The following is a 17,769-nucleotide window of genomic DNA, read 5'->3' on the forward strand; positions in this document are numbered from 1 at the left end:
GTTATCACCATTTTGTAGATAGAATGGGCATGTCATATGATTAAACAGGTTTGGTAACTGGCAGACTCAAAAGAAAATTTACAGCTGTGCTCCTGTTTCTCTTAATTTAAAGCAGCCATTTATTGATGGCAACATTGTGACAACACACCCAGGAAGGCTCCGTTGCTCCATCCTGAAGCTGTAATGTATCTATAACCAGACAATATTATTTTCACAGTTATATTAAAGATGGTTCATTCATTTACACAAAAAACAGTGTTACATGTGAGGTGCTGAACTACTCCTAGCTCAGGATGCACCATGACCAAGATCTTGCCCTTATTAGTGTTATAAGTTGGCAGTGTTATGCAAAACATCTAGCCCTAAATTAATTTCTTAGTGGCAAATAGTCCTGATAAAGAAATTTTTTATCTCAGTGTGTAAAGATCCACAACTCAGAGGAAACATTACAGAGTTTAAAACAAGGGATATCCTACTTTCTTTAAATTCAAAACATCAAACTTATTTTGTGGCCTAAGATAACCTCATTTTGAGTATTGCTCCAATTATTAGGCCATCATCTGGTTCATATAAATACATTTCATAATGCAGCAATGCTTACATTTAAGGCATTTTTCAAAATTAAACTTGACTAAAAGAAGAAAACACTCATATTTTTACCTTTAATCAGAAAAGCCTGATGATTCAGAGCCTAAATCATGGCCAATTCCTATTCTATGCTGAATAAAAATGTTATAATAGCTCCATTGATATATAAACAAAAATCATAATTACAAATCTGACAACTTAAAAAGGTAGTTAAAAAGTTACCTTTTCTATCAAAGTATTACTACTGCAGAGGAGAGGAACCTAATAATCCCTAGAGGACTAAAGGCATAACCCTAAGTGGCCCTGCAAACTTTAAGTTTCTTTATCTTGAGGGGTTTTTTTCCTTAAAATTTTCACATAAATGTTATATTCTAAACTGTAATACATTTATTTTCTTTTGCTATAAAAAAATTTTAACATTTTTTAGGGTCAATATAAGAATCTGTTAAAAAGGTCAAATAGAAAACACTTGGCCTGTTACTGCAACTACGTTCATTTTTACTGTACAAATTTAGTAACAGCCAGTGAGTAAAACTAACATTTGGGGAGATGCATCATGCCTACCTCAGGGTTTTGAGTGCCCTCAGCACACCACTTTGTAACTGAAGGGTGCCTAAGGTGTGTTTCGCAAGCTAGGTGCCTAAAGATTTAGAAGGTAGAAGCTGAGCTGGGAGACCATGGCCTGAAGTGATCTCAGGGATGGCCTGCTGCAAGACAGGCAATGTCACAGTTCACTGCAGGGCTTTTCCACACTGTGAAATGGGAAGCTAGGGGCTTTCTGGAGATGCCTCTGGGTGACTTCAGGGGGTCAGAGGACAACTGCAAGTGGGCAGAGCACTACACTCCTGACCCCCATTTCTCTCACTCATCTGGTTTACACTCTGGGCTCTCATGTAAGTTTTCTGAAGTCTGAAGTCAGACTGTGAAAAAAGGTTCTGAAAATCTAGATCTAGAGGATGTCTTGACCAGGAAGACAATAACGTGCATCAGATCTGAAGACAAGGTGTGGACAAAATGGGAGAATGAATAATGAAGGTGGTGGGGAGCAGAGTCAAAAACAGGAAAGGGTGCGGTATAAGCCAAGGGTCAGGGTCAGGCCTTTACCGACAGAAAAGAATGTCTATTGTGGAGTGTGTGTGTCTGCTTAAAGGAGCAGCAATGAGATTCTTCATCCAGAAGCACTCACCTGCTGCAAACTTAAACTCTAATATGCTACCGTGGACCACAATCTCTTGCCTTTCTAGCTTTCTAGATTCCTTCACTACCATTGCTGATCAACTCTTTGAAAGCAGGCAGTGTGAGCCTTCAAAAAGTAAGACAGATCATGTCACTCCTCTGATTCAAACCAATTAATGGCTTTCCCATGACACTTGAATAAAATCCTAAATTCTTACAGCAGCCCTAATATGTCATGCCCCCAATTTACCACCACTCTCCTCCTCATTCTCACTCTCCAGTGCCATGGCTGCTCCTCAAGCAAGCCTCCAGTCCCCAACAAGGGCTTTGTATGTGCACATGCTGTTTCCTTTCCCTGGAATGCTCTTCCCCAGACATTTGCCTTGCTGTGTCCCTAACTACATTGAAGTCTTTACTCAGAGGTTGTTTCTTCTGAGATCCCCTTCCCTGATTACATTATTAAAAATAGCATCTACATTTATCCCTTACCCTTCTTCATTTTTCTGTTAACATTTTCTAACCATCTGAAATTTTATACGTGTGTGTGTGTGTATATATATATTTATATTTGTTTGTCGTCGACCTCTCACTAGAATTAAGCTCTACAAGGGCAGAGACTTTTGGGGGGGGGGAAGAGAATTTGAAATATTTTTTTTAAATTTTGACATTTATTTGCATATATTTGTAGGATATAGTATGTTGTTTCAATATATGCATATTTTCATCACTGTTTTGATCTAGCACCTAGAACAGCGTCTGGAAGATTAATGCTCAATAAAAATTTATCAAATGAATGAATGATCTTAAATCTGGTTAAGCTTCCAGTTGTTCCCCACTCCACTCTCTATTTTTTCTTAATCCATTAACCATGCTCCAACTTCCCTTCTTTTCCAAGATAACCTAGGATTTGATCACCCAGCTTTGCCCACTCCCTGGCCTAAATTCTCAACTTTTTTGCCTGCTTGTCCTTCTACTACCCACACACCCTAAACCAATCTAAAGATCTACTACTTCACTCCTACGCCCAGACTAGAGATCACTACTATAAAATGTCCCAACCATACAGACTGGGAACTCTGCAAATGCTCGGCTTCCCATCTCACTCTGTCCATCAATCTTTTCTTGAGCTACTCATCAGCTCCCTCTCTTATGTTCACCAGAATCAATTCCAAATGTCTACCACTTTCTTCAAGCTTCATACTCTCCCTTTCACTCGGCAAATGACATTAACTCCACAGAAGCAAAAGAGATGTTATTAGGTCAGACTCCCCCAGTTTCCTCCACCCTCACTGATCAACAACCACATGTGCATTCTTACCATCTTCCTGGCAATTTGGAGTGTCCCTTTTCCTTCCCAAAGCTTACCTTAACCCGCGTTCTGGAACTCAAGCCATCTACCTCCTTAGGGTACCAATGCCATCATTTATCCACTTTCCCCCTCTATATCTTCAATTGGTTTAGATGGGATTAGTGCCCTTATAAGAAGAGACACCAGAATGCTTGCTCGTGCTCTTTTTCCGAGGACACAATGAGAGGACGGCTTTCTGCAAGCTAGGAAGAGGGCCTTCATCAGAAACTGACCATACTGGTACCCCCACCTTGGACTTCCCAGTCTCCAGAACTGTGAGAGAATAAATTTCTGTTGTTTAAGCCACCCAGTTAAATTTCTTTTGTTATGGGAACCCAAATTAAGACACAGCACATACTTTTAACTGCTATATCATGTACAGAGGCTTTTCTCAAATCATACAGTCAATAACAAATTGGGCCACAAAGAGGGGGCCAAAAAAGTGGAAAGAAGACCAAGAAAGAATAATGTTACTGAAGTTGAGAGATAAGCATTTTAAGATTAAGGATGCCAGCATTAAATTAATGAGCCCTAGTTAATTTTGAATGAATTTTCAGTTAAGAAGTCATCTGTGCTTTGGGGAGAGCAGTTTTTGTTTGCAAGCAAAATCTAGATTGCAGAGGTGGGGGCAGTAAAGCATAAACTCTCTTTTTAAGACACCTGGCTGTGAAGGGAAAGGGGCAAATAGGACAGTGGCAAGAAAGAGACATAAAATCTGGTTAAGTATTTAGTTTTATTTGTTCTTTTGTTTGTTTTATGATGGAAGAGATTTAAGTACTTACGTGCAGTGGGGGAAAAGTTAGAAGAGAAGGAGAAACTGAAGATGTAGAGAGGGAAAGTGGATAAATGACGGCATCAGAACCCTAAGGAGGTAGATGGCTTGAGTTCCAGAACATGGGCTGAAGATAAGTCTGGGCAGGAAGAGGGACACCCTTCCTCCACATTGCCAGGAAGGAGGTAATATTTTTATAAAAGTTCAGCATTACTTATAGGAGGAAAATCTGAAAGCAATCTAAATGCCAATGTATTAATCATTCCAGACTACAATAACAAAATACCATCACTGGGATTTTCTCTCAGTTCTGGAGAGTGGAAATCCAAGACCATGGTGCTAGTATGGTTGGGTTATGGTGAGGACCCTCTTCCTGATTTGCATATAGCCACCCTTTTGCTGTGTCCTTACATGGTGGAAAGAGAGCTCTATCTCTTTCTCTTCTTATAAGGGTACCAGTTCTATCTGATCTGGACTCTGCCCTTACGACCTCATTTAACCTTAATCACCTCCTTAAAGGCCCTATCTCTAATACAGTCACATTGAGGGTTAGGCCTTAACATATTAATCTGGGGGGGGGGGGGGATATAATTCAGTCCAATAATGAAATTTTAAGTAAAGTATGTTAAAACTGAAAGTTATGTAACAATAATTGTGCGAGTATAAAAACTGTAAAGCAACAAAGAAAATGGATGTCACATGAAAATATCAGGATACAAAAGTTTAATATAAATATATAAAAAATATGCTTATGAAAATAAAAAGGAATATACCATAATTATAATAGAGGTGATGTTAGAGTTTATTTCTAAACTGTATAATTAGACAATTTAAAAAATAAATTTTCACAGAAAATATATATAAATGAGAAGCTTCAACTGAAAAAAAGAAAAAAACAATAACAATTCCAAATCTAACTTTCTATGTTTGTTTCCTGCTTACATCATCGCCATCTATATTAACAGGATGTTGGCTAAACTGCTGTGACAAGACCAAGAACAAAGTGACTCAAATAAAACAGGAGTTAATTTCTTTTTCATGTGACAGTCCAGGGGCAGACAAGTGAAGCAGGGAAGGTGGGTAGCTCTGCAAGGTCATCCAGAGACTGAGGTTCCTTCTTTCTTCTCCCAGCACTCCCTGGGGTACTGCCCATCTCTGCATGATCAAAGCTAGCTCACCAACATCTCACTCATGAGGATGGGGAAAATAAGAGTATGATGGACAAACAGCTTTTTAGTATAAATGTGTTTTAAGAGTAGCACACATCACTTCCACTCTCATCCCACGGGCCAAAACTTAGAAATACAGCTTCATTTGATAACAAGAAGCCTAAGAAATATAGTTTCTACGTAGGGGCTATGTGCCTACCCACATATCAGAGGTAGGAGTGCACCCTTCTTCCTGCTCTCAAATAGTCACCTCCTTTCTAAAGGAATATAAAGTCGCAGCCAGTTACTGAATTCAGCTTAAAGTCTAGGATCTCTGGGTGATGCACAACTCTCTTCAACAGATATCCAAGTGGCTCCTTCCCAGTCCAGTAACTTATAAACTAATAGAGGAGTAACCTTTGCTCATCACCACCATTGCATCCAATATAGAATGGTGGAATACAAACAAAATGAATGCAATTAAGTCTTCCATTCTGAAAAAAGAATGACAAATACACATATATATTTTTAAATCAGTGATGAATTACTGTTGAAAAAGAATTGCAAAGAATCCTTGCTCTAGCAAGAAAGCAAGTCTCTTGGTTAAATTTAGGTTCTGTTCTCTGGGGAAAACTCCCTTGCCCATTTGCCTGCTGGAGCCCTAGCTTTGTCTCTAGAAGATTCTCTATTTTCCATTATCATCTCTAGCTCTATATGAAGTGAACACGGAAAAGTATGTGCTCCAAAGGGGCAGCAAAGATATAATAGGCTATTTCCTGCTGGTGCAAATTTGGAAGCCAAAGATTTCTTTATGTGTCAAAAAACATCAAAGCATCACAGGCTTTTGCAAGCAAAACTTGTGGGATCTTTCGCAACATAATCCTCTCAAAAAACTCAACAGGTCTATTTGCCTTCAGTCAGTGCTTGAAAGTAACCACAACTAAAGATTTAGCCTGGTCATAGATATTAAGCTTGTCAACTCTCCTCTTTTATTTGCTGGCCTCGGTAGCACAGCCATCCTTCACTTTCTTGATTTAAGGTTAGCTACCTTGAGGTCACCTGATTCACAGAAGGAGGATCATACCGCCTCACCCCACTGCCATCAGGGAAGAACATGTGACTTGAGATGTTTCTTCTTACCTGCCTTATTTCAGGCTCAACCATTTGACTTGCTTTGGCCAATAAAGTATGAACAAAAGTCACATGTACCACTTCCAAGAAGCCATATCTCCATTCCTTCTGTCACAAGAATGACAATGTACCAAAAAATCCTATTTCTTCGGCTTAAATCTTCAAGTGACAAAGAAGGTGGAACACAGCCATAGCCAACATGTCATCAGTAAGAAATAAACCTCTGTTGCTGTAGGGAACTGAGATTTTGTATGTGTAACTGGAGCTTTTGCATAGCTCAACTGACTGGTTCAAGGTAGAAAAGCAGATACTTAATTTGATCCTTGCCTGGACTGGTTTCTACTGTTGGGCCAAGAAAATCCAACAGGAAGTTCCTAAGAATGATAATCTTACCTCTTGCTGTTTGGCATATAGAAGCAATTTTTCCAATCTGCAATGCCCCATATTAGAAGTCTCTTAGTCAATTCAGACTACAGGCCATGGACAGAGAGCTATTTATGAGTACCATACAAGAGTAGCTCAAAAAGTTCAGGGAAAAATAGAATTAAAAGATAATACAAATCTTTCCCTGAACTTTTTGAAGTACCCTTGTATACTATAAACTATATACTCCCTTTCAACTTTAATTGCAAACTGACTAATTATTCTCTTTGATGTCCTCTTATAGTTCCTTGCTAAAGCAGCAAGGAGTAGTTAACTCATATTAGCAGTTTAACCACTTCCTTGGAGGTACGAATTGGGTAGACAAATTGACTGCCTTCCAAGTCATAAGAAGTGAGTTTCACTGAATATTTTCCCACTGCATAATAAGGGCCACTAGTTTTCCAGCCAATAGCATGTTTTCTACTGTATGTTGACCAACCACTTGGCCAATGCCATGCATTTTAGCTTTTTATTATGGAACATCCCACTTCAGGTACCAATTTTGGCATTAAATAAGGTATGGGTTAAGTTGTTGTGATAAAGTGATGCTAAAATACAGTGGCTCAAAAAAGAAAGCTTATTCTCTTCCTTGAAACAATACAGAGATAGGGAAGTGACTGGGGGGAGTGCAAATAGTAGTTGGTTTTGCTTCACAAGTCATACAAGGACCTAGGCTGGGCTACATGGACAGTTCTGCTGTCCTCATTACAAGGCTTCCATGTCTGGGTTCAAGGCAGTTGTTGCCATTCTAGTTGTTCCTGCTTCCCAGTGAGTAGGAAGGACAGTGGGTGGGCAGACGAAGTCTAGGACAAGCAACTTATCTTTAAGAAGATAACCCAGAAGTTGGACATATTTTTGTTCATATCTAATTGGCCCAAACCTAATAACATAGCCATACCTTTTGGCAGGAGAAGTTGAAAAATAAAGTCTCTAAGTAGATAGCCATGTACCCAGCTAAACCAGAGGGGTTCTAATATTAGAAGAAAGAGGTGGAACTAGATACTGGGGAAGAATTAGCAGTCTCTGTCATTTCCTCAAACAATTTATTCTCAATAGTCATCAGAAAGTTTCTTAAAAACTCTCCCCATAAAATAAAAACCAAATGGATTAAAAACCTAAATATGAAAGGTAAAACTATGAAGCAAATGAAAGAAAAAGCAGGATCATATATTTGTGACCTTGGGGTAATGAAATATTTCTTAAAGAAGATCTCAAAAGTACAAACAACATGGGGAAATTTTTATGAAATTGACTCCATCAAAATTAAGGACTTGTTCAACAAAAGACACTGTAGACAAAGTTAGAAGATAGGCAAAATAGTGGAAGAATATGTTTACAACACCTGAAAAAAACAAAGGATTGATATCCAGGGTATGCCAAGAACTCTTGCAAAAACAACAAAAAGACAGGAAATGCAGTAGAAAATTTGGTAAGAAAGAGAAGCAGACAATTCACAGAAAGTGAAATTAGGTTGCCAGATGTATCAGTCTCTTTCTGTTGCTTGTAACAGAATACCTGAAACTAGATAATTTACATAGAAGCAGAATTTATTTCTTACGTTTGGAGGCTGGGAAGTCTCCAGGGAACATATTGTGAGAGAATGGCCTGATCAAGAGAGCTAACCTTCTCACTCACTTTCCTTATAAAGCCGTCAGAACATGCCCATTACTCCATGAATGGATCAATATATTCACAAAGGCACAGCCCTCACAATTCAATCACCTCTCAAAGGCCCCACCTTTCAAATACTGTAATCAGATTTCCCACCCTCTTAGCACTGATACATTGGGGGTCAAGCTTCAATGAGTTCTAGTGGGATATTCAATCCACAGCACCAGGTAAAATACAGGACGTCATGTTGAATTTGGATTACAGATAAACAATTTTTTTCTGGTATAAATATGTCCCAAATATTGCATGGTACATATATACTTACACTAAAAAAGTATTTGTTGTTTACTTGAAATTCAAATTTAACAGGGTGTCCTGTGTTTTTATTTGCTAAATTTGGTAACTATAGGTGAAATCTATGTGGTTAACAAGCGAATGAAAAGAAGACGAGCCTCACAACTAAGCAGAGAAATGTACATAAAAACTATGAGATAGTATTTTACTCATTATATTAACAAATACTAGAAAATAAGGCTTTTATTGGAGAAAATATAACCCTTGTTTTTTTCCCATTTTACTAGAAAAGATCACCTAACCTAAAATTCTTCTTTTATCACATCACTAGGCAATGAAAGTCCAACTATTCACTACATATGTGCAGAGAAGAAACATTTCAAATTCATTATTTCATAATCCAAATAACCATATTCAGGCATCAAAGACAATTTTTCCTAGAAAATTTAAGTACTTAAGCTTAAGAACTTAGCATAAATTTAGAAAGTTTAAATGTTAAGAATAAAAATGTTTGAATAGCATTCAGTTGTTAAACAATAGCTCTTTCATTAACAATACTATATTAATTTTAATACTGGGTTAAGATTAACCTCTAAAAGTTAACTATCATAGCAGGTCAGAAATTTGGTCTGTAAACAAAAACAAAAATCAAGCTTCATATTCTTAAAAACTTTTCACATAAAAATGCTTTATGTAAATCACAAATACAGCCTTACCACTGGATAATATCTCTGGAAGGCAGAAGGTATGACACAAAGTTGCAGGTTAAGGAAGAAAATAGGGGTTGCACATAAAAACATCAACACCCATTCTTTTTTAAATGTTATGAGCTTAATGGGCTTAAAATGTTATTTACATACATTTTAAAATGTATGTAAATACAGCACTTAAGCCATTTTAAAATAAAATTTCAACACAAAAAAGAGATTACACCAAAAACTCATTTTGCCTTCCCTAAGATAATAAATGCCCTCTGAGTTTATTTTAACATCTCCATAGGAAAAAAATTTTAACTAAAAATTACTGTGAGAGATCAATTTAGAAAAATATGTCTTGTCACAGTTTCAGTAAATAGTGATAGATAGTAGCTCTTTACTTCATTCTGAAAAATAAAAATATTCTAAATAAATGTTAAACAGCTGAAAGACTTTATATAAATGGTGCTGATATAATAGTTGTGGTAAAATTATTCACATATACTAAAATGATTCAGCATACCTTGTCATATAAGACATGCGACATAATTATTAAACCTTCTAAAATGTTGATAAGAATAACTTTCAAAAAACAATCGCTCCTAGATGTTATCTCTACCAACAGCAAAAACAACAAACTTTTAGATCTATAGTTCAGCATCTATGACGACTAATATTGGCAGGCACATGATACAAAACACTCCCACAAGAGAGAAAAAAAGACATAAAAGTAACACAGCTTCTAACATAATTTTTAAAGCATTAAAGTATTTCCACAAATAACATACAGTATCACCTTTGAAACTATATATAAAGATAATACTTGAAGCAGCCTGGGCCCCAAATATGATATAACAGTGAGATCGGCAGACAGAAAACAAGTAACATTTATTGTACCAATTTTTTTTTTTTAATTCACAAAAAAACTGAAATTAAAAGTATGTAATATTAGCACAATAGCTAACATTGATATGCTTGACATAAATGTAGAGAATAAAAAGCACCTGTCCTTCAGCTTTAAGAAAGGAAGATTGTTCTTTGGCTTTTGTCCCAAGCTGGAAACAAGTAACCACAAAACAGGTTTAAATGTGCCCGGATCAATCAATCCTTGAAGTCTACTCAACATTTCCACTTAAGTATTCAGCCAAAAAAATCAGCCAATCAGCAACTGCCCCACTTCAGTACCCTGGCTCCTTAAAGCCAGTCATTCCCTAAACTCCAAGTTTCAAGTCCACCAATCATTAAATTGTTTCACTTTTGAAAATCAACCAATCTTAAAATTCCATGCTTCCTCAAAACCCCTATATAAAAACATCTCTGCCTGGTTTGGAGGACCGTGTTCTGCAAGCATAGTTTTCCCTTGCTTAGCAAGTATGAAATTCAGTTTTGTTATGGTTACTTACTTAGATATTAACATTTTTCTTTATGGAGGTAAGAAAATATTTTGTTACAATAATTCAATTGTATAGAAAGTTGGGAATAATCCTTTCCAATACATAAGTGTACTAGCAAAGGTGTCTTTTTCCTTCCTCTATCAATCCCGGACCCACAATTTCATATCAATGGTCCAAATCCAGCCAATGGATGAATTATATGAAACATTAAAATTTCCAACCATTGAAACTTATTTCAAGAATTGAATATCATCCAATAATCTTCAGATAAAATAACAGGTCAAATATTTAAGTTGATATTCATTTTGATCTAATGGAAATGACAGCTGGCATGGTTTTCTAAAATCTGAAAAGCTAAATTCAAAACTGTATTTTTGAAGTTGATTTATCTGGGTAAACTGATAAACTCTTCTTAAATTTCCGAATGACTATCACCAGTTCCTATCACCTCACAAAAATGATCTACTCATTTAGAGTAGGAAGCTCTCTTAATGTTTCAGAAGGAAACTAAAAACTGTAAAATTACCATTCTGTCTGTTGTTAAAGTCAGTCTGAGGTTCTGGTCTGCATGGAGAAAAACTAAGAGAAACAGCTTCAAACTTGACATAAAATATGGCTAGAGAGAATAATATGGATTCAATTTAGAAAATGAGAATAAATGGGAGTCCTATCCCAAATATAAATCCTCTATATTAGACTGGCAAAGTGAATCCTATCACATGGGCTGCCCCACCCAACTACACTAAAATAACAGCTGAGAGCTATCTCTTTGCACTGTCTTTGGACTTAGTATTCCCAATAAATAAATTCTAAATAGCAAGAAGTGCTACTTTATGGTTTACCAATACTCAGGGAAGTTTTCACTCAAATCAAATCAGAGTAGAATTACAAACATGGAATTACTAACTGCGTCAAAAGCATTCAGCTTTTATTGCAAATATATGAGTTGAAGGTAATACGCAAAAATAAAAGTAACTATAAGAAGTGGAATTTTAAGAATTATATTTAAATGCCCAGTACTGGGCTAGGCACATTGTTTTCTACAAGAACCAATTTCCATATATTTACATTAGTACTCTTAAAGAATGTAGTTTTAAGATTTGCTTGTGCAAATATAAATTTTAAAAGGAATCTGAATTTTATTATCTAGGGTACTATAGTTCATATGGTCAATGTTAGAAAAAGTGACTTCTGTTGTCTTCAAATAGGACTTACCATCACTCCTCTTTGCTGGGAGCTACTCAGTTAAATAATCATCGACCTGCCCTCGCTCAGCCTGAACTTAAAAATCGACAAAGCATGAGCAATCAACAGGCCATTTAATATGCAATTCTACTTCATACCATATATGGGTATCTAATGTTTTTAGGGAAGCTATCTGCAAATGTGGTATAAAGAAATTCTAATAATTTCAACTCCACTAAGTTTACGGAAGATACAATAGCAGATTTAAAATTTTGTGAACTGCAAAATGAGAGGGGACCCCTCTACATTTATATTTGTGGAAGGTTCTTCTTCAGAGTGATGATGGATTTGGTTACTTAGATCAACTCTCCCAATGAAAACTAAAAACGCTAAACTAAGTATCATTTTATATATTATGAGAAAAAACTCTGAAATTAACCATAAAATCTATAATGATGTAATTTCATATAATCTTTTAATGGTTCAAATTTGAAGTACTCACATTAGGAAGTAATAAAATTGTGACAACTATATCGAGGTTATGGCATGCCCTGATCTACAGAAACAAGAGATCTTTTTTTTTCTTATTCTTCGAGTCCCTATGTTCTATAATGTTCCAGACATAAAAGACGTAATCTATAATTCCACCTGACATACATCACCAGATCCCCTTTCTATGACAAAAAAATACAACACCATGTTAAAGAGATGATCAGCTGAGAAATTCAAACTTCCACTATGTGGAACTTTGGCATGATACACTTAAACCAGTGGCAACCTGCCTAAATACTTCATACAGCCCCTCCATCACCCTCTATTATCCAACCTGCAACATTTCAAGCCAACTCCCTTATTTTACTAGAGAGCCCTGTCAACACTGAGGTAATAAAACGGAAAAACTCATCACTCCTCAATGATAGTCAAATATCAGAATTTATTTCATTTGGTAAAAATTATATCATTGCCAAATAAAACTATTGCAAATATAGTAAAATATGCAAGATTTTGAGTAATTCTTTTGTTGAAAAGGACTCTAGGGGAGCCTCAAATTCATCCCGCAATTGCTTTGCTTTGCTCCTTTGCCCTTTTCATGGCTCATCTTCTCAAGTCATGGGGTGGGGGGTAAGGAAGAACAGAAAACCAGAATGAACTAATCAGTATGTATTTATGCATTTAGTCTATTCCAATTCTGTTCCCACAGATTCTTCCTCATACTCTGCTCCTCCAGGGAAAGAGCTATGTTTCATTCATCTCTAAACTCCCAAAACCTAACTAAATGCTCTGTATATAAAGTCATCCCTAACATCTACTACATAGCAGGCACTGGATTAGGGACTAGAGATAGAGAAGTGAAAGAGATAGAGACCTTGCTCTCACAAAACCTAAAGTGGGGGGTGGGAGGGAAAATAGTAGATACTGGCTGCATGAACCCAACCAAGTACAGCAGTCCCCCCTTATCCAAAAGAGATACATTCCAAGAGATGTATCTCCCTCCATTAGATGCCTGAAACCATGGACAGTACCAAACCCTATATATACTATGTTTCTTCCTATACACATACCTATGACAAAGTTTAATTAATAAATAAGGCATAATAAGAGATTAACAATAATTAATAATAAAATTGAACAATCATAGTAATATGCCAGCATCACTACTCTTGTGCTCTGGGGCCACTGGAAGTAAAATAAGGGTTACTTGAACACAAGCACTGCGATACCACGACAGTGTTTATTTCTGGAATTTTCTATTTAATGTTTTGGGATGGCAGCTGACAGGTAACTTAAACCACAAAAGTTATGCCGCAGATAAAAGGGGACTACTGTAATGAAAGACCAGTTGACACAGCCCCTCTGTCTACGTTCTCTTCTCCTGCTGCCAACCAAGGCTTAGATAAGAAATGAAAGCAGGCTTTCTCTTCACAAACACAAATGTGTATCTCCAAACTGGACCATTCCCCTGAATTCCATATTCACATTCATGCTCATTTTCATACTCAACATGACTATTTGGAGGTAGTTACAGGGATTAATTGCATGGACCCTTAAGCCAGACTACTTGGATTTAAATCCCAGCTCTATCACTCACAAGCTGGTGACGTGAGGCAAGTCATTTAAAACTCTGTGCCTCCTTTTCTCATCTGTAAAATGGGGGCATTAACGGTTCCTAGCACATATAACTGTTATGAAGATTAAATGAATTAATATATAGGTAAAAATAATTAAAACCCTGCCTAGAACACAGTTTACACTTAAATAGTGCTTATTATTGTTACTAGCACTAGTGATGTCTAACAGGCATCTAAATTCACCCAAAACTAAATTCATAATATTCCTTACAAACTGTTCTCTGTGTCCTCTCATCTCAGTAAATAGCACCACTTTTTAGTTGTTCCAGCCCAAACCTAAGAAGTCACTTCTCCCTTTTCCTTACACTCCACATCAGCAAGCCCTGTCAGCTCTACATTTAAAAGTACATCATGAATTTGACCACTTACTGTCATCTACAGAACTACAGCCCCTAGCCCAAACTACCACCTCTTACCCCCAGAGTATAGCAATAGCCTCCTATCTCCCCATTTTCATTCCACCATGGCTCTACAGTTAATTCCCCATATAATAAAACTTAAATCAGATGGCACTCCCTTGATGCAAACGTTCCAGTGGTTTTCCATCACACTTAGAATAACATCATTACTTCAGCCTACAGCACCCCCACCGCCATAGCCTGCCTGGCCCTCCAACATCAAGTGCCACCACTTTCCCCCTTCCTTGCTGTGCTCTGTACACTCTTGTCTTGTGGAATCTTGACCACCTCAGGCTTGTTTCCACGTCACAGCATTGTCCCATGCTGCTCCTGCTGTGTGGCAGAACAGTATAGTCATTTGGAGCACAGACTCTGAAGTCAGGTTACTCAAATTCAAATACTGTCTCTATATTACAATCTTTTAGTTGTGTAACATTGAGCAAATTCTTTACCTTTCGATGTGTCAGTTTCTTTGTCTATTAAAATGGATATATTAGTACTTACCTCCCAAGGTTGTTGTAAAAATTTAATTTAGTGTTTAGAACAGTGCCTTACATATGGTAAGCTCTACATAAGTGTTCATTACTAATATTATTCTTCATGAAACGTTCTTACTTCAAACTCTTACCTCGCTTCAACTGTCACCTCCTTTCAGTGGCCTACCATGACAAGACCCTACCTTAAACAATCTTCCCGGTTCTCCCACATCCTTCCCTGATCTTCCTTACTTCACTGCACTTAGCACTATCTGTAAGTATATCATGCACTTACTCTTTGTTGTCTATTTCCCCACTACAACATGAGCTCTGCTAGGTTGCAGACTGTCTTCTTCACTGCTCTATTTCTAGTTCTGACTCAGAACCTGACTTCTGAACGCACACATATCTTCCAGGCTAGGGGACCGATGCAAATCTTTCAATACCATACTTGAAAGCCTTTCACTTTCACCTGTGATCTCATCTGATCCTTGAAAAAGCAACAGAAGATAGACCACCATCTCTCATTTTAGAGATAAGAAAAAGAAAGTTCTAAGTTTGGGTGACTTATCTCTGGACACAAAGATAATAACTGGTAGAACAAAAAATAGAACCCCCGCTTTCTGACTCTAAGGCTCCTTCCACTAGGATGGAAGGATATTACACCCTTGAACTGAATTTACAGAAATATGATCTCTCAATCTCCAGTGTAAATGTACACTGAGGTGTACATGTATTCTTCCCTTCAACGCTCCTGATAAATACTCGTCCCACAGTTTGGGAAGTATTACAGTACAGTACTAATTCATCAGTAACGTACGAACACTTCACAAACGTTAGCCAAAATATTCAAGCAGTCATGTAGGATGATGGGTATTCCAAGTTGACATAGCAACAACCCCTAAAACTAAGTGTATCTATGTTGAGTATAAAGTGCTAATTCCAGTATGCTAAAAACTTTCTCTGCAAAACCCAGTCAAAGGGGGCATTGCAAATGCTAAGAACACTGTAATAGTGATATAGATTATTTCTTGATCCCTGTTTCATCAAGTTCAATAGTTCAGATCAGCCATCAGGCTCAAGTGTCCAGGATCAGATAGGGGAGGGCTACGAGGAGGAAGCAAAAGTGTGAAAAAGATCCCTACCTACAAGACCCTTTGTCCAATCACCAGTGGCCACCACACTCCTCAGAATAATTCGTCGCCTTTACAAGCTTTCTCCTAGTAAGTTTACACACTGTTATCTCACATGCTCTCACAACGTTCTCATTCCCAATTAGGGATGCCAGAGACTGCTTTACCTCCATTTGACAGAAAAAGGAAATTGAGGCAGCAGGTGGTTATCTTATAACTTGTTCTCAGCGATGTGGTCACTTAGGGGATCCCAAAGGAAGCCCAGACATAGGATTCCTTGTGTCTGAAGAAACCCTCCACCTCAGCCTTAACATGTCAAACTCCATGTCAAACTTCACTGAGTGGGTGAAGAAGAGGGCTCTAAATCCCTTTATCAAGGCAGAAGAAAAAAAGGGGGACTCTCCCAATTGGACCTTCCACTTTCCTCGGTGTCGATCGCCAGTTCCCAGAGTCCCCCGCCCCAGGGAAATGCCCCTCGGGGCGCGGCCTCGCCTGCCCGCACCGCTGGTCCCTCCCTCCCAGGAGGACGTGCTCCCGCTCCGGGCGGGCACCTGTCCCTTCGTCACATTCGGCAGCTCCCTTGATCTCCCAAGAATCAAACGCCCACAGCCGCCACCACGACCGGGACTGCCAGCAGCAGGCGAGCCCAGCAAGCCCCGGGAGCTGCAGGAATCCTCGCAAACTTACAGTTTTCCTACAGCGTGCGCGTCACGGCGGCGTGACGTCATGGGACCCGGCGCCGGGGAGGTCAGGCCGCGGGGCGTCGGCCGCTTGGCTCCACGGCTCCGCCCCTGCGCCGCGGCGGGAGGGACGCCCCTGTCCTCGCCGCCCCGCCCTGTCGTGGGGCCCTGGGCGCAGGCGGGTCTGTGGCCGCGTGCCGGTGGCTTCACAGGCCGGGACGCCTAGGGCGGGGGGTGCTTTGCGAGAGCTTTGCCCAAAGCCTGTGGTCGGGGTGGTTGTGGGGGGCGATCAAAAGCAGGGGACGAAGACCCCCGAGAACACAGCAAAGAAGCTGTCGCCCTACAGGCTGGAATTGGACGCCAGCGTTGTGAGGTAGTTTTTCCACAGACATTGCCTTCCTTCCCTCACGTGTTCGTTAAACGTTCTCCACGTGTGGAAACAGCCGTTTGCTCTCCACCAGGTGCCTGCCGCTCCTCAGGCGGGAGGAGTCAGCTCTCCCAGGGTCCTTTGCTCCGCCCCGGCTGGACCCGGCCGAGCAGGCTCCGCCCCTGCAGGGCTCGGCCCCACCCACGACCCGGCTAGGCCCCGCCCCCTCAGGTCCGTCCTTCCGGCTCTTGCTCAAGGCCCCCGGGAGCGTTCTCCGACCCCGCCCTACTTGGGAGCTGCGTCCATCTAGTTCCTTGGAGTTTTTAGCTTCTCCCCTTCCTGCTGTATTTCCCGTTTCGGCTCAGTGAAGCTACGTGAAGGTCACCGTCCACTTCTATGAAGTATAACAAACGGTGATCTATATAATCATGTACACTCCATCGCCAGTGTAAACTTTCCAGGCCCCCCACCCACGTGACGGTACCTTCCTGAGCCCAGCCCGGGCTCTCTGCTCTTTTATGCTCTTCGAAACGAGTTCGGATTAAAAAAATGGCTGGGTGGATGAAAAATTGAAGGCTTGAAGAACTGAAAACAATATTAACAGATTATTTCTGGTTTGTAAAGTTCTTAAATTACTCTATAAGCAGAAAAAATAAATGAACGTTATGGTAAAATGTTTCAGGCAAATCTGTCTTGAGGGAAAAAAATTAAAGAAAGGGAAAAACAGGCCTTGGAAATAGACCCTAAGGAGGAAGTATTGAAAATACCAAGGATCGCTTTTAAAAACTTGCTTGGAACCACGGCCAATGGCCAGGTCAGGG

The 17,769-nt window shown here is 39.1% G+C and overlaps 1 protein-coding gene across 6 annotated transcripts in view; it reads right to left on the bottom strand.

Moving 5' to 3' along the window:
- The window catches only part of ZNF438 (zinc finger protein 438), a 186,929-nt gene extending 169,942 nt beyond the window's left edge, over positions 1-16,987 (bottom strand). For 2 of the 6 annotated variants that reach the window (XM_063100637.1, XM_063100631.1), the window contains exon 1: positions 16,589-16,987. The gene's annotated coding sequence lies outside the window, so the exon portion shown is untranslated. Of the gene's footprint in view, positions 1-14,920; positions 14,980-16,403; positions 16,460-16,588 lie in introns of those variants that run through there. The other 4 variants (XM_063100636.1, XM_063100634.1, XM_063100639.1 and 1 more) reach the window with 3 other exon arrangements.
- Positions 16,988-17,769: the final 782 nt, after the last annotated feature.

This window comes from Cynocephalus volans, chromosome 6 (assembly GCF_027409185.1).
Source record: "Cynocephalus volans isolate mCynVol1 chromosome 6, mCynVol1.pri, whole genome shotgun sequence".
NCBI classification, from domain to species: Eukaryota; Metazoa; Chordata; class Mammalia; order Dermoptera; family Cynocephalidae; genus Cynocephalus; species Cynocephalus volans.